This window comes from Pinus tabuliformis, chromosome 2_1 (genome assembly GCF_031772625.1).
Source record: "Pinus tabuliformis cultivar Carrire ecotype Pingquan chromosome 2_1, CPIR1, whole genome shotgun sequence".
Classification (NCBI taxonomy): Eukaryota; Viridiplantae; Streptophyta; class Pinopsida; order Pinales; family Pinaceae; genus Pinus; species Pinus tabuliformis.
In genome coordinates, this window is record NC_142299.1 from 613,688,021 (window position 1) to 613,702,063 (window position 14,043).

At 35.7% G+C, this 14,043-nt stretch overlaps 1 pseudogene; it reads left to right on the top strand.

The window, feature by feature from the left end:
• The first annotated feature begins 1,291 nt into the window (after positions 1-1,291).
• LOC149202002 (protein STABILIZED1 pseudogene) lies at positions 1,292-14,043 on the top strand (annotated as a pseudogene).

Below are 14,043 nucleotides of genomic sequence, written 5' to 3' on the forward strand. Positions count from 1 at the left end.
GAAATTCATGATTAGGGTGCTTGCTAGTGCCTTGTCTGAAGTGACAAATTGATCATCAATGGCTTTTAGCAAGTCTCGAACCTTTTCATGTTGATCAACGAAACCACGAATATCAGCTGAAATTTTAGTCTTAATGAACATCATGCTTAGGCAATTAGATCTCTCCCATCGTTCATAAAGCGTGATGTCCATTGCAGTGCTGGTATTAGTGAGTGCCAGTGGTTCATATTTCCTAATAGCATAGTCTATGTCCATCCACTCCAAATGAAGGAGAACCCGCTCCTTCTAGACCTTATAGTTATCTCCCTTAAGTTCAGGGATATCACAATGAATTTCGGATAAATTTGCAAGTTGTACAACTCCATAAAATTAAAGATCACATGCTTATGTTAAAATTGAGGCCTAAATAAAATTTCATGCTTTACCAATGTAAATCATGTTTAAAATTGAATCTATTGACATAAAAATTCCCTGTGGGCTAAATTTTCAATTCAAGTAGATTCAATTATTCTTTATGATAGAATTTATCAAATTATTCACTTAATTCATAATTCTAAAGGGTATATTATGATTACAATTTGATATAAATTCTATCTTAGATTTGAACTTTATGATAAAACTATTAATTCATAATTCATGTGGGTAAGTTATGAATATTTTATCCTAATTAATTATATAAATATAATAAAAATTCATGTGTGATAAAATTTCTCATATTTAGTATAATTAATTACAATTAATGTCTAAATAATCTTTATGTGATCCTAATCTATCATAATATATAATATTATTTAATTAGAGATGTTGTGGCTATTCTCTAATCAATTAAAATTATATGGATCACTAGACATTATTTCTTACATAAATTGCATAAACAAAACTATACACAGTACTTCACATTTCATGCTACGTGAAATGGCGTATACACAGTTTAATATGAAGCAATTAAAAATATGGAAAACGGAAACACTCACACGAAGCACTTAAAATTCACTTATAAGATTATAAACAAATCTTAACCAGAGTAAAAATAATGTTTCGTGAAAGGAATAAGTCAAAATGACAAAAAACCCAGAAATAGGATTATTGGGTTGAATAATCTAAATTCAATCACAATTTTAACAATTAAATTCTCGCCGACCATATTTCCACAACTGTGTTTCTTTCTTAGAGTAATATAATAAATCTATAAATGTTATTTAGCTGTTTCACTCACTGGTTTATATGTTTTCAAAAAATTATTACTGCAGTTAAACTGATGCATGTTGTAGCTTTGGAGGACTAAAAGATAATGGAAAAACGACCATGGATAAGGATAGCAGGATGTGAAAAACAAATAATTCAACCAGGCGGTAGGCCAGTATGTCTATAACACCAAGGCAGAGATAAAATATGGGCTCTGATACCAAATGTAAGTCTCAAATAACGATTATTCTATAACAATAGAAAACTTTAACAATGTTAAATCTGAACTTTAATGCAGAATAAACTTGTATGCCCAAGAAAAATACCTCCGGCCATTGATGCTGCTCTTGCTGCAAACCAAACTTTCCTATTACACCTCTGCAGTCCACTTCCTTTTTTGGCTGAAAACAACGCTCCAGCTTCAATCCAAGCTCCTTCACTGCAGGCTTTCTACAGCTTGAAGGTGGAAAAACCTTACGTTGTCGTAAGAGGTTGCACTCTGGATGCTTAAGTCAAAAATTGAGAACGCTTGGAGGAAAGAATGTTTATTAACATAAATGTGCATTACGTAACACAAAACAAGGTGGATAACTATGAGATAAAGTCATATTACAGAACTTGCATAGCTCGGTTGACGCAGAAGCGAAATGGAAAACACAAATCCACGTAATTGATGGCCAAGAATATTTCACTCAGAGGCGGGGTCACCTACGCATCTAAATCTAACAATGAGGAGCAGCAGTTGCTGCCTTGTTTTATCCATGCCTAAAAATATCGTAACACAATCTTCATGCAAGCAGAAAGAAAAAGAATATAGAAAATCTAAAGGCACTTCCAAGCTCTGCTCTCTCAACTTGATGGTGTAAAACTGAAGGGGATTGAGATAGTGAGCTTGGGGACCAATCATAGGAATTTATAGCCAAGCTTCCATCAAGCTTCTAATGGCTATGTATCAAGCGTTCCACAGATCATGGTAGAGAACTGCAGAGGGAGTAATGGACCACTCTAGGAGCTCCCAACCAGAAATCAATTTAAATGCACATAGTTTCCTGAATTAATGGAATTGGTTAGCAGACAGTTTCCATAATAAATCGACAGTAAAGGGAGCTAATTCGGCGGCAGACAGATTCCAAATAGTCGGCGGCCGTTATAGGAGAGGGAGCTTAACATTCTCCCACTTGGTCCATACTTCCAATCTTAACGTCTCATCTTAAAACCCATTGATAATCTATATTAAGTAATAGATACATGAATCATGGCAATAAGTCCTCTAATGACGAGTATTATCTTCCATGTATTACTATGTATTTATTTCTATTAAAATTTATGTGGCAACAATTTCTTAATGAATAAACCCTATGTTTATTCTTGGTCCTACACAGATGAATTCTCTCAAATCAAATTAAGGTGCACATAAATATGAGGAAAACATCACAATAATTAAGAATTTCATTAAAATAACATTGTCCATACAATGAGAAACTACATAATGGAACCAAGTCCCATATTTATTATATGATCCTTGAATTTGAACGGTGGAATGCCCTTAGTCAAAGGATCAACGATCATCAACTCAGTGCTAACGTGCTTAATGACAACTTTCTTTTCTTTAACACAATCCCTTATAGCTAAATACTTAATGTCGATGTGTTTATTTCGACTCCCACTTTTGTTGTTTTTAGCCATAAAAACAGCAGCTGAATTGTCGCAATATATTCTCAATGGCTTAGAGATAGAATCAATTATTCTAAGCCCAGAAATGAAACTCTTAAGCCATACACCATGTAAAGTAGGCTCAAAACAGGAGACGAACTTGGCTTCCATAGTGGAAGTGGCAATCAAGGTCTGCTTGGCACTCCTCCATGATACAGCTCCATCGGCCATCATAAAAATGTATCCTGATGTTGATTTGCGTGAATCAACACATCCAGCAAAGTCAGAATCTAAGTAGCCAATTACTTCCAAATTGTCTGTCCGTCTATACATAAGCATGTAGTTTTTGGTTCCTTGAAGGTACCTCATTACTTTCTTTGCAGCTCTCCAGTGGTTTATACGTATATCACTCTGATATCGTCCCAACATTCCCACAACAAATGCAGTGTCAGGTCTTGTGCAGACCTGAGCATACATTAGGCTTCCGACAGCAGAAGCATATGGAATGTTCTTCATTTGTTCCCTTTCAAATTCGTTCTTCAGGCATTGGTTCAAATTGAACCTATCACCCTTCACAATGGGAGCTACACTTGGTGAACAATCCTTCATCCGAAATCTCTCTAAAATTTTATTAATATAGGTTTCCTGAGACAAACCCAAGATGCCTCAAAATCTTGTCTCTATGGATCTTAATGCTAATGACATAAGATGCCTCACCCATAGCCTTCATATCAAAATTTTTAGAGAGGAATTGTTTCACCTCATGCAGAAAACCCTTATCATTGGTTGATAGCAAAATGTTATCCACATATAAAACAAGAAAACGAATTTTACTCCCACTAACTTTCAGGTATATAGATTGATCCATAATATTTTCTACAAAACCGAAAGAAGAAATTACATTATGGAATTTCAAATACCATTGGCAGGATGATTGTTTTAAACCGTATAAGGATTTCTTGAGCTTGCAAACCCATTGCTCACCATCACTAGAGAGGAATCCTTCAGGTTGTTTCATGTAAACCTCCTTCTCTAGATCTCCATTTAGAAATGTTGTTTTCACATCCATTTGATGCAACTCCAAGTCAAAATGGGCTACTAATGCCATAATAATGTGCAAGGAATATTTCTTAGATACAGGAGAGAAAGTCTCCGTGTATTCGATTCCTTCTTTCTGAGTGAATCCCTTAGCAACAAGTTTTGCCTTGTATCTCTCAATGTTGCCTAATGAGTATTTCTTTGTCTGAAAGACCCATTTACATCCAATGGCTTTTGCACCATTAGGCAACTCAACAAGATCCCACACTTCGTTACTCTTTATAGAATTCATCTCTTCCTTCAATACGGCATCGTACCATAATTCTGATTCTTTGCAACTCATGGCTTGTGAAAAGGACTCGGGATCATTTTCGGCTCCAATGTTGTAGTCAGATTCTTGCAGATACACAACATAATCATCAGAAATTGTTGATCTATTTGGTCTAGTAGATCTTCTTATTGTTGTACCATCATCGTCCTGAGAAGTATGTGGTTCAACTAGTTGTTCAAAAGTTCTTGGAAACTCTTGAACTACCTGATCTACTGAAATGTTGTCAACAGCTTGTGGAACTTCAACAATTGGTTGTTCAACACCAGTTTGTACTTGAGGGGTGCTGTGAACAATAACCAATCTATCACTTGAGGTGGAAGGTTGAGATTTTGAATGATCATTCTCAGAAACTATGTTCCTGTTTTGATCGCTCCCACTAATCAAGTCATTTTCAAGAAACTTTGCATTTCTTGATTCCGCAATCCTAGTGTTGTGAGATGGACAATAAAATCTATAACCTTTAGACCTTTCAGCATATCTAATGAAATACCCAATAATGGTCCTTGGGTCCAGCTTCTTCTCTTGTGGATTATATATTCTCACTTCAGACTGGCATCCCCAAACGTGCATATGTCGCAAACTCGGTTTCCAACATTTGGATAATTCAAATGGCATTTTAGGAACATCCTTGGTTGCAACTCGGTTTAATATATACACTGCCGTCTTGAGTGCTCCAATCCACAAGGATTTAGGAAGATTGAAGCTGCTAAGCATACTCCACACCATATCCAATAATGTTCGATTTCTTCTTTCTGCTACACCATTCTGGTCAAGTGAACCAGGCATGGTGTATTGGGCAACAATCCCATGCTCTTGAAAAAATTTAGCAAATGGCCCAGGTGCTTGTCCATCTTTTGTGTATCTACCATAATATTCTCCACCTCTATCTGATCTCACGATCTTAATTTGCTTGTTGCATTGTTTCTCTACTTCAGCCTTAAATATCTTAAAAGCATCTAATGCTTCGCTCTTTTTATGAAGCATGTAGAGATACATATATAGTGAGTAATCATCTATAAAGGAGATGAAGTATCTCAGACCATGTGAGTCCATGTCTGGACTACATATATCAGTATGTATGATCTCTAATATGTCTGAAATCCTATTAGCACCTTTCTTTGACTTGTTGGTCTTCTTTCCCTTTATGCAGTCCACACAAGTCTCAAAATCAGTAAAATCCAGAGTATTAAGTACCCCTTCATTTACCAATCTTTTAATTCTTTCTATGGAGATATGACCTAGTCTCTCGTGCCATAATTTAGAGGAATCTTCATTAATAACACATATTTTAGTGCCAGTGTGAACATGCATTGAATCATAAGTGACATTGTTTTGTAAATTAATACAGTAAAGACCATTAGACAAAATATTATTCCCAACACAATCAAATTTATAAAATAAACTGAAGTATGTTTCTGAAAAGTTAAAGGAATATCCAAAAGGTACAAGCCTTGAAACTGAAATCAAGTTTCTAGAAAAACTTGGAACATAAAAGGTCTTTTCTAATTCTAAAACAAAGCCACTACTTAAAGTTAAATAGCATGTTCCTATAGCTTCCACATGCAAGCCCATCTTGTTTCCTGATAAGATGCTTTGATCACTTCCCACTGGCTTCCGTAGGTTTTGCAAACCCTGCAAGGAATTCGAAATGTGAATTGTTGATCCAGAATCAATCCACCATGTGTTAATATTGACATTAACCATATTAGATTCATAACAAACAAACGAGATTAAATTACCTTTGTCCACAAGCCATTTCTGAAATTTGGCGCATTCCTTCTTCATGTGTCCCTTCTTTTTACAGAAGAAACACTTGGAATCCTTCTTGATATCGGCTTGGGGAGGTACTTTACCTTTCCCTTTCCGATTGGCTTGAGATTTTCCCTTTCCACACGTTGCCAGCATCGCACTCTCTCCCAGTTCCATCACCAGTCTCTCCTCCTCTTGAACACACATGGTCATGAGTTCATTAATTGACCATTTATCCTTATGTGTGTTGTATGAGATTTTGAAGGGTTTGTATTGGTGCGGAAGGGTGTTCAGAATGTAATGCACCAGGAAAGACTTCGATATTTCAACCTCGAGTTTCTTCAATTGAGCTACAGTGTCCCTCATTTGCATGATGTGCTCTCACACACCTTTCACATTGGTGAGCCTTAGGGATGAGAACTTCATGATTAGGGTGCTTGCTAGTGCTTTGTCTGAAGTGACGAATTGATCATCAATGGCTTTCAGCAAGTCTCGGACCTTTTCATGCTGATCAACGGAACCACGAATACCAGCTGAAATTTTAGTCTTAATGAACATCATGCTTAGGCGATTAGATCTCTCCCATCGTTCATAAAGCGTGATGTCCGTTGCAGTGCTGGTATTAGTGAGTGCCAATAGTTCATCTTTCCTAATAGCATAGTCTATGTCCATCCACCCCAAATGAAGGAGAACCCTCTCCTTCCAGACCTTATAGTTATCTCCCTTAAGTTCAGGGATATCACAACGAATTTCAGAGAAATTTGCAGGTTGTACAACTGCATAAAATTAAAGATCACATGCTTATGTTAAAATTGAGGCCTAAATAAAATTTCATGCTTTACCAATGTAAATCATGCTTAAAATTGAATCTATTGACATAAAAATTGCCTGTGGGCTAAATTTTCAATTCAAGCAGATTCAATTATTCTTTATGATAGAATTTATCAAATTATTCACTTAATTCATAATTCTAAAGGGTATATTATGATTACAATTTGATATAAATTCTATCTTAGATTTGAACTTTATGATAAAACTATTAATTCATAATTCATGTGGGTAAGTTATGAATATTTTATCCTAATTAATTATATAAATATAATAAAAATTCATGTGGGATAAAATTTATTATATTTAGTATAATTAATTACAATTAATGTCTAAATAATCTTTATGTGATCCTAATCTATCATAATATATAATATTATTTAATTAGAGATGATGTGGCTATTCTCTAATCAATTAAAATTATATGGATCACTAGACATTATTTCTTACATAAATTGCATAAACAAAACTATACACAGTACTTCACATTTCATGCTACGTGAAATGGCGTATACACAGTTTAATATGAAGCAATTAAAAATATGGAAAACGGAAACACTCACACGAAGCACTTAAAATTCACTTATAAGATTATAAACAAATCTTAACCAGAGTAAAAATAATGTTTCGTGAAAGGAATAAGTCAAAATGACAAAAAACCCAGAAATAGGATTATTGGGTTGAATCATCTAAATTCAATCGCAATTTTAACAATTAAATTCTCGCCGACCATATTTCCACAACTGCATTTCTTTCTTAGAGTAATAGCATAAATCTATAAATGTTATTTAGCTGTTTCACTCACTAGTTTATATGTTTTTAAAACATTATTACTGCAGTTAAACTGATGCCTGTTGTAGCTTTGGAGGACTAAAAGATAATGAAAAAACGACCATGGATAAGGATAGCAAGATGTGAAAAACAAATAATTCAACCAGGCGGTAGGCCAGTATGTCTATAACACCAAGGCAGAGATAAAATATGGGCTCCGATACCAATTGTAAGTCTCAAATAACATTATTCTATAACAATAAAAAATATTAGCAATGTTAAATCTGAGCTTTAATGCGGAATAAACTTTTATGCCCAAGAAAAATACCTCCGGCCATTGATGTTGCTCTTGCTCCAAACTAAACTTTCCTGTTACACTTCCGCGGTCCACTTCCTTTCTTGACTGAAAACAACGCTCCAGCTTCAATCCAAGCTCCTTCACTGCAGGCTTTCTATAGCTTGAAGGTGGAAAAACCTTACGTTGTCGTAAGAGGTTGCACTCTGGACGCTTAAGTCGAAAATTGAGAACACTTGGAGGAAAGAATGCTTATTAACAAAAATGTGCATTATGTAACACAAAGCAAGGTGGATAACTATGACATAGAGTCGTATTATAGAACTTGCATAGCTCGGTTGACGCAAAAGCGAAATGGAAAACACAAATCCATGTAATTGATGGCCAAGAATATTTCACTCAGAGGCGGGGTCAACTACGCATCTGAATCTAACAATGAGGAGCAGCGGCTGCTGCCTTGTTTTATCCATGCCTAAAAATATCGTAACACAATCTTCATGCAAGCAGAAGAAAAAGAATACAGAAAATCTAAAGGAACTTCCAAGCTCTGCTCTCTCAACTTGATGGTGTAAAACTGAAGGGGATTGAGATAGTGAGCTTGGGGACCAATCATAGGAATTTATAGCCAAGCTTCCATCAAGCTTCTGATGGCTATGTGTCAAGTGTTCCACAGATCATAGTAGAGAACTGCAGAGGGAGTAATGGACCACTACAAGAGCTCCCAACCAGAAATTAATTTAACTACACATAGTTTCCTGAATTAATGGTATCAGTTGGCAAACGGTTTCCATAATAAATCGGTGGTAAACGGAGCTAATTTAGCAGCAAACAGATTGCAAATAGTCGGCGGCCGTTATGGGAGAGGGAGCTTAAAAAATGCCCATTTGTATTTAATGGGGAATTCAGCTTGAGGTGAAAATGCCCATTTGTATGTGAAATGTTATCTATTAACACCGTCCCTCCCCACCGTATTTATTGGTTCTCAGTGGCATAGACCAAGTGATTTTGAAGGCCATTTGACCGAACATGTCATCGTTCCATGTCATATAAACAATCAAAGTTGTAAGGGGGGAATTGTTAGCCAACGCTGATGTCATATAAACAATCAAAGTTGTAAGGGGGGAATTGTTAGCCAACGCTGATGTGGCAATCCTTAAATCGATTGCAGATTCCCTAAAAATTTGGGAATAGAACGAACATGGTCACGGTTAATTTTTTGACTGCGGCCATGTCCAATTCCCGAATAGTCGGGGAATCTAAACTTAGGGAATGTGAAACTATCACAGTGCATCCACTCCACATTCGTCTATCTGTCTCCGATATCTAAATCCACGTACTAAAAGTTGTGTGCACTAATTATTTGTTAATATATATATATATATATATATATATGATTCAAAACAGGGTGTTTTCCACAATAAATCAACCTGCACCCCCATGCATGTCATCATAATTAAGTCAGAAAAGCCGGGAAGGAAGCTATCAGTCGACGACCATACAAAGGTAGATTATTACACCACATCAACTGCAAAAGTTTGGTCATCGTAAGATAATTTCTTATGGAATGCATGACCGGACACCTGTGCAGTCCATGGAGATCTTTGCGTGGATGAATTCCAACTGTTCAAAGTAAAAAAGATCACAAACGTTGATATCGCACATCTTCGCATCAAAGCTTGGTTGTGAAATGGAGCACTTTCTGCACACTGCAGTGCAAACCAACGACACAGTTAATGATTAGATTTCACCATTTTGTGTTGAGCTTCGATAGTCTCCGGATACGAACAACATTTTTTTTTTTGATACTTTAGATATCATTGGATTCCAATTTTAGAGTTGCCGTCATAGTTTACCTCCGCATTATTAAAGCAAAATCTAATATTTGTGTTTTCTTTTACCATGAATTATATGCATCATTTATTTTGCTATTACAGGTATGATTGGAATGAGGTGAAATATGATCTGAAGAGTTGAGTGACATATCTTGGTTTCTAAGTCAAGGAGAGCTCCAACGATCGAATCCGTATCATAAACTTTGTTGTGATCGACCTTAGCAAATACTGCATTTTCCCATTATTTCTGTCAAATACAAGTCCTATGAGTTGGAACACCCAATGCCACATGGATTTTCAAATAATATACGCATCAAATTTGCAAAGTCAAAATTCCGCTAAATAAGATATTGTCAATTGTCTGTTTTCAAGTCAGAAGATCGTCATGGTGTTCACTGCGTTCCGGAAGTTGGCATGGGTTATGAGGACATGGTTCTAGTGGATACGATAATTTTACTAATTTATTTTAAATTCAAATCATCTTTATATATAGCGTTAGTTATTATGTTATTTTTTTTAACAATTTATGATAGTTATTATGTTACTGTATTTTAAATTCAGATCATCTTTATATATAGCGTTAGTTATTTTGTTAATTTTTTTAAACCATTTATGATACAACCCGAAGCTGTCGTGGTAGTTTATTATCATCTATTTTTTTTGAGAAACTGGTTTTATTTTTGGGGATTTGGTTTTGTACATATAAATGGAGTCCCAACCTTTGGGAAGAGGAGGAAAGATATGTTCTGGTTACCGGGAAACTCTGTTGCATCTATTTATTATTTTATGGTTGCCATACTAATCCTTTTCAGGAATTCTTTGACTGTGTTTCGTGAATTCTGAAAGGTTATTAGCATGGTTGTTTTTTTACCATAGTTTGAAAAATCAACGACAATATTAATGTATCTTTCCTTGTATTTTATTGATTCTATTCATTTTTCCATTCTAATCTTCTTATTTTGATACACTGTTTTCGGAAAAGTAACTTTGATCTATACAGGGTGCATTGGAGCTGTGGAAGTGGTTCTAATACCAAATCAGAAGCTGTAGTTTTCTAGGGTCTCTTATGGTTCAACAACTTCCTGGTATCCCACAGCTGCAGATATATGGTGATTCCAAAATAATAATTGACAAAGTCTTGGGAAAGGCATCCATAAACAACCCTAGATTGCAAGGATGGATGGAAAGAATTGATCTTTGATGGAAAGCTCAAGATAGTTGCACAATACAGCACATTGGAAGACAATTTAATAGGGAAGCAGACACTCTATCAAAAAAAGCCTACTAACAAACACTGACAATTGGCATCTAGGGATTACATGACAGCAGGCCACCTTCCACACGGGATATTTTCCAAATCCAGGTTAAAGAACACTATGTTTTGCCACTTGAAACTGTCTTTTCTACTGTTTTTGTAAATTTTGTTAGGTAAGTACATACTGTTAAATCAATTTCGGGATAACTTTGAAGAGAAAGATCTCTCAAAATCGCCCTATAAAAGCTGAAGTGTTGAAATTTTTTGTAACCATATATACATATTTTTCTCTGTAAATTTTCTGGAAGATGCCACTGGGCAAAAACAGTGTCCTCTACGAGGAAGACATGTACCTCCTCATTAGATGGTGTCTTAATCTAAGTAAAAGCTCGTTTCTGATATGATGGTACATATATTTAGTTTCAATTTTTTCACCTCTGACATGACTTATATGGAGCAGATCTTTTGAAGACACAAATTTCTCTCAAATATGAGGATTTTTATCTCCAATCTGAAATATGTTCCTTCAGCTCAACTTCAACTGAGGCATATGATTCTCTTCAGTTTTTACAACAGTTTTTTGTATTTTCTTACATGCTACTGAACTGTAAATGCACTAATATCAGCAATACTGTCAGAATGGTTCTGTCTATTGTGAGAAGCAGGACCTAGGATCTTGTTAGAAAAGAAATAACTCTCTTTCTTGTAATTTTGCTTATAAGGACAACAGACAAAATCATGGTTATAATGTACCTTATGACAGATATAATATAATATATAATGCTTTTTTCTTTCTGAGAAAAAAAACTTTGATCTATGTGTTGTCTAAATAGACGATCTTGCAATGTCTTCTGAAAATTTAGACTACTACCAACACATCATTCATCTATAAAGAAGATTAATATTTTTTTTACTATAATATTTCTGATGTTCCATACCATCTTTCATCTGTCAGTGCTCACCGTTTTCAAAATTGTAAGTGGTTGAAAGATTAATTTGTGAAATAAATTATTATAGTTATTTATTGTGCTTTCTTAGGATAGCGTTAGAAATTTGCATTAATATTAGACAAAATTGGATACGCGTATTTGCATCGACTTTGATGCATCGAAAAGACAATTTCAGACTTCTCTGCGCATCTTAAGAGATAAGGGAATTATAGTGTCTGTAGTTTCATTTATTTTACAAAGTATTTTATTAAGAGTTATTTGCATTTAACACAGGATTGAGTTATAGTTTAAATTAGTTATTTATTTTGCATAAATAAAAAATCATAAATCATTCTTTTGTATTGAATTTCCCAATTACCTACGTTTCTAGTGGTTTATTTATTTCTTGTAAATATTTAAATTAAATTTCTTATATTGTATAACCGTGTATTCAGTGGTTTAACTATTATACTTAAACATTGTAAATTCAGTTGACCTTAATCTTTAGGCTAGATTTATTAACATGAACATGGACTTTTAGTCCTTGTACATGTAACTTTAGAATTACATTAGGATTTTCATGCTTTCTTTTTTGGTAAGAAGAAGAAATTTATAGGCTAATCGAGTCTCAAAACTAGCTCGAGCAATTATTCAAATGACTTAGGTTGTTTGAAGAACTTTGATCTGGGTTGCATCCCCTATTGACAAATAGTCCAAAAAACTATTAACAAGTTTCTCTAGTGAGAGAGATTTGTTAATGGTTTTTGGACCATTAATTTTTCAATTGTGTCTTTCTATTTTATTTGTTAGTACATGAGCCATATTCAGGGTCATAAGGCTAGAGCTAAGAGTGGAAAGCATAAGAGTGGAAGACATTTTCTTGTGTGACGTATCTGGTTGGAGTTATGTGGGAATAGAACTATGTGGCGGGGTTGGGCGTAGGGGCCACAGTATTCACCATGTGGTCTAATATTGGGCATGCGAGGCCCACCCTAGACCAATCTGCCACCACCATAGGCGGCGCGACAATAGGCAAAGGGTGGGGCAAGGTTGGTGCCAGTGTCGTGGGTGCCGAAGAGGAGGAAGAAGTAGATGACGAGAAGGGATATGATGAGAACAAGAAGTTCGATGAATTTGAGGGCAACGATGTGGATTTGTTTGCCTTTTTCCGAATACGATGAGGATGACAAGGAAGTTGATGTCGTCTGGGAGAGCATTGATTAAAGAATGGACTCTCGCGGCAAGGACTAGCGAGAGGCAAGGCTGAAACATAGGAGATTGAGAAGTATAGAGCCTCAAACCTAAAAATTATAGAGCAGTTTGCAGATCTTAAGAGGAAATTGTATACACTCTCCACCAAGGAGTGGGACATCATACCAGAGATTGTGGATTATTCGCTTCGATGAAAAAGAAGAGGTTTGAGAGTTTGTTCCCATTTTGGATACATTGTTGGAGAATGCCAGGCAAGAGAAGGAGCACGTCAGTGCATTAGATCCCAAAAACAGGGTTGCAAGTGGCACAAAGACACCGTGGGCGCAGACGTTGGTGACTCATCTCACGATTGTTGGAGAGGGGAGACAAACTGTGTTGTCTTTGAAGCTCAATAGGCTCTCTAATTTAGTTTTAGGATTGATCGTCGTAGATCTTAATGGGTATCTGATTGATCTCAAGAGTATGAATATTACCAGTGATGCAAAGATTTTGGAAGTTAAAAAGGCCAGATTGTTGCTCAAGTCGGTTACTCATACTAACCCAAAGCATCCTCCTGGTTGGATTGCGACGACGAGGATATAGGAGGTTGTAGGGAAGATACATGATGCACGGCATTTTATTAAAAAGTTTGTGAAGAATTCCCAAAGAATAAAGATGTATGGTTGGTTGCTTGTAAATTGGCTAGTCCAGATGAAGCCAAAGTTGTCATTGCACGTGGTGTAAAGGCGATCCCTAATTTGGTGAAGTTGTGGATGTAAGCTTCAAAGATCGAACAAGATGGTGTGAACAAGAGTCGAGTGTTGAGGAAGGGGCTAGAGCATATTCCTGACTCTGTGAGGCTTTGGAAGGCTATGGTGGAGTTGGAAAATGAGGAGGATGCTCAGATTTTGCTTCACAGGGCAGTGAAGTGTTGTCCACTACATGTTTCCTATGAACTCGTTAGAGTGCATAGAGATGACTTGTAA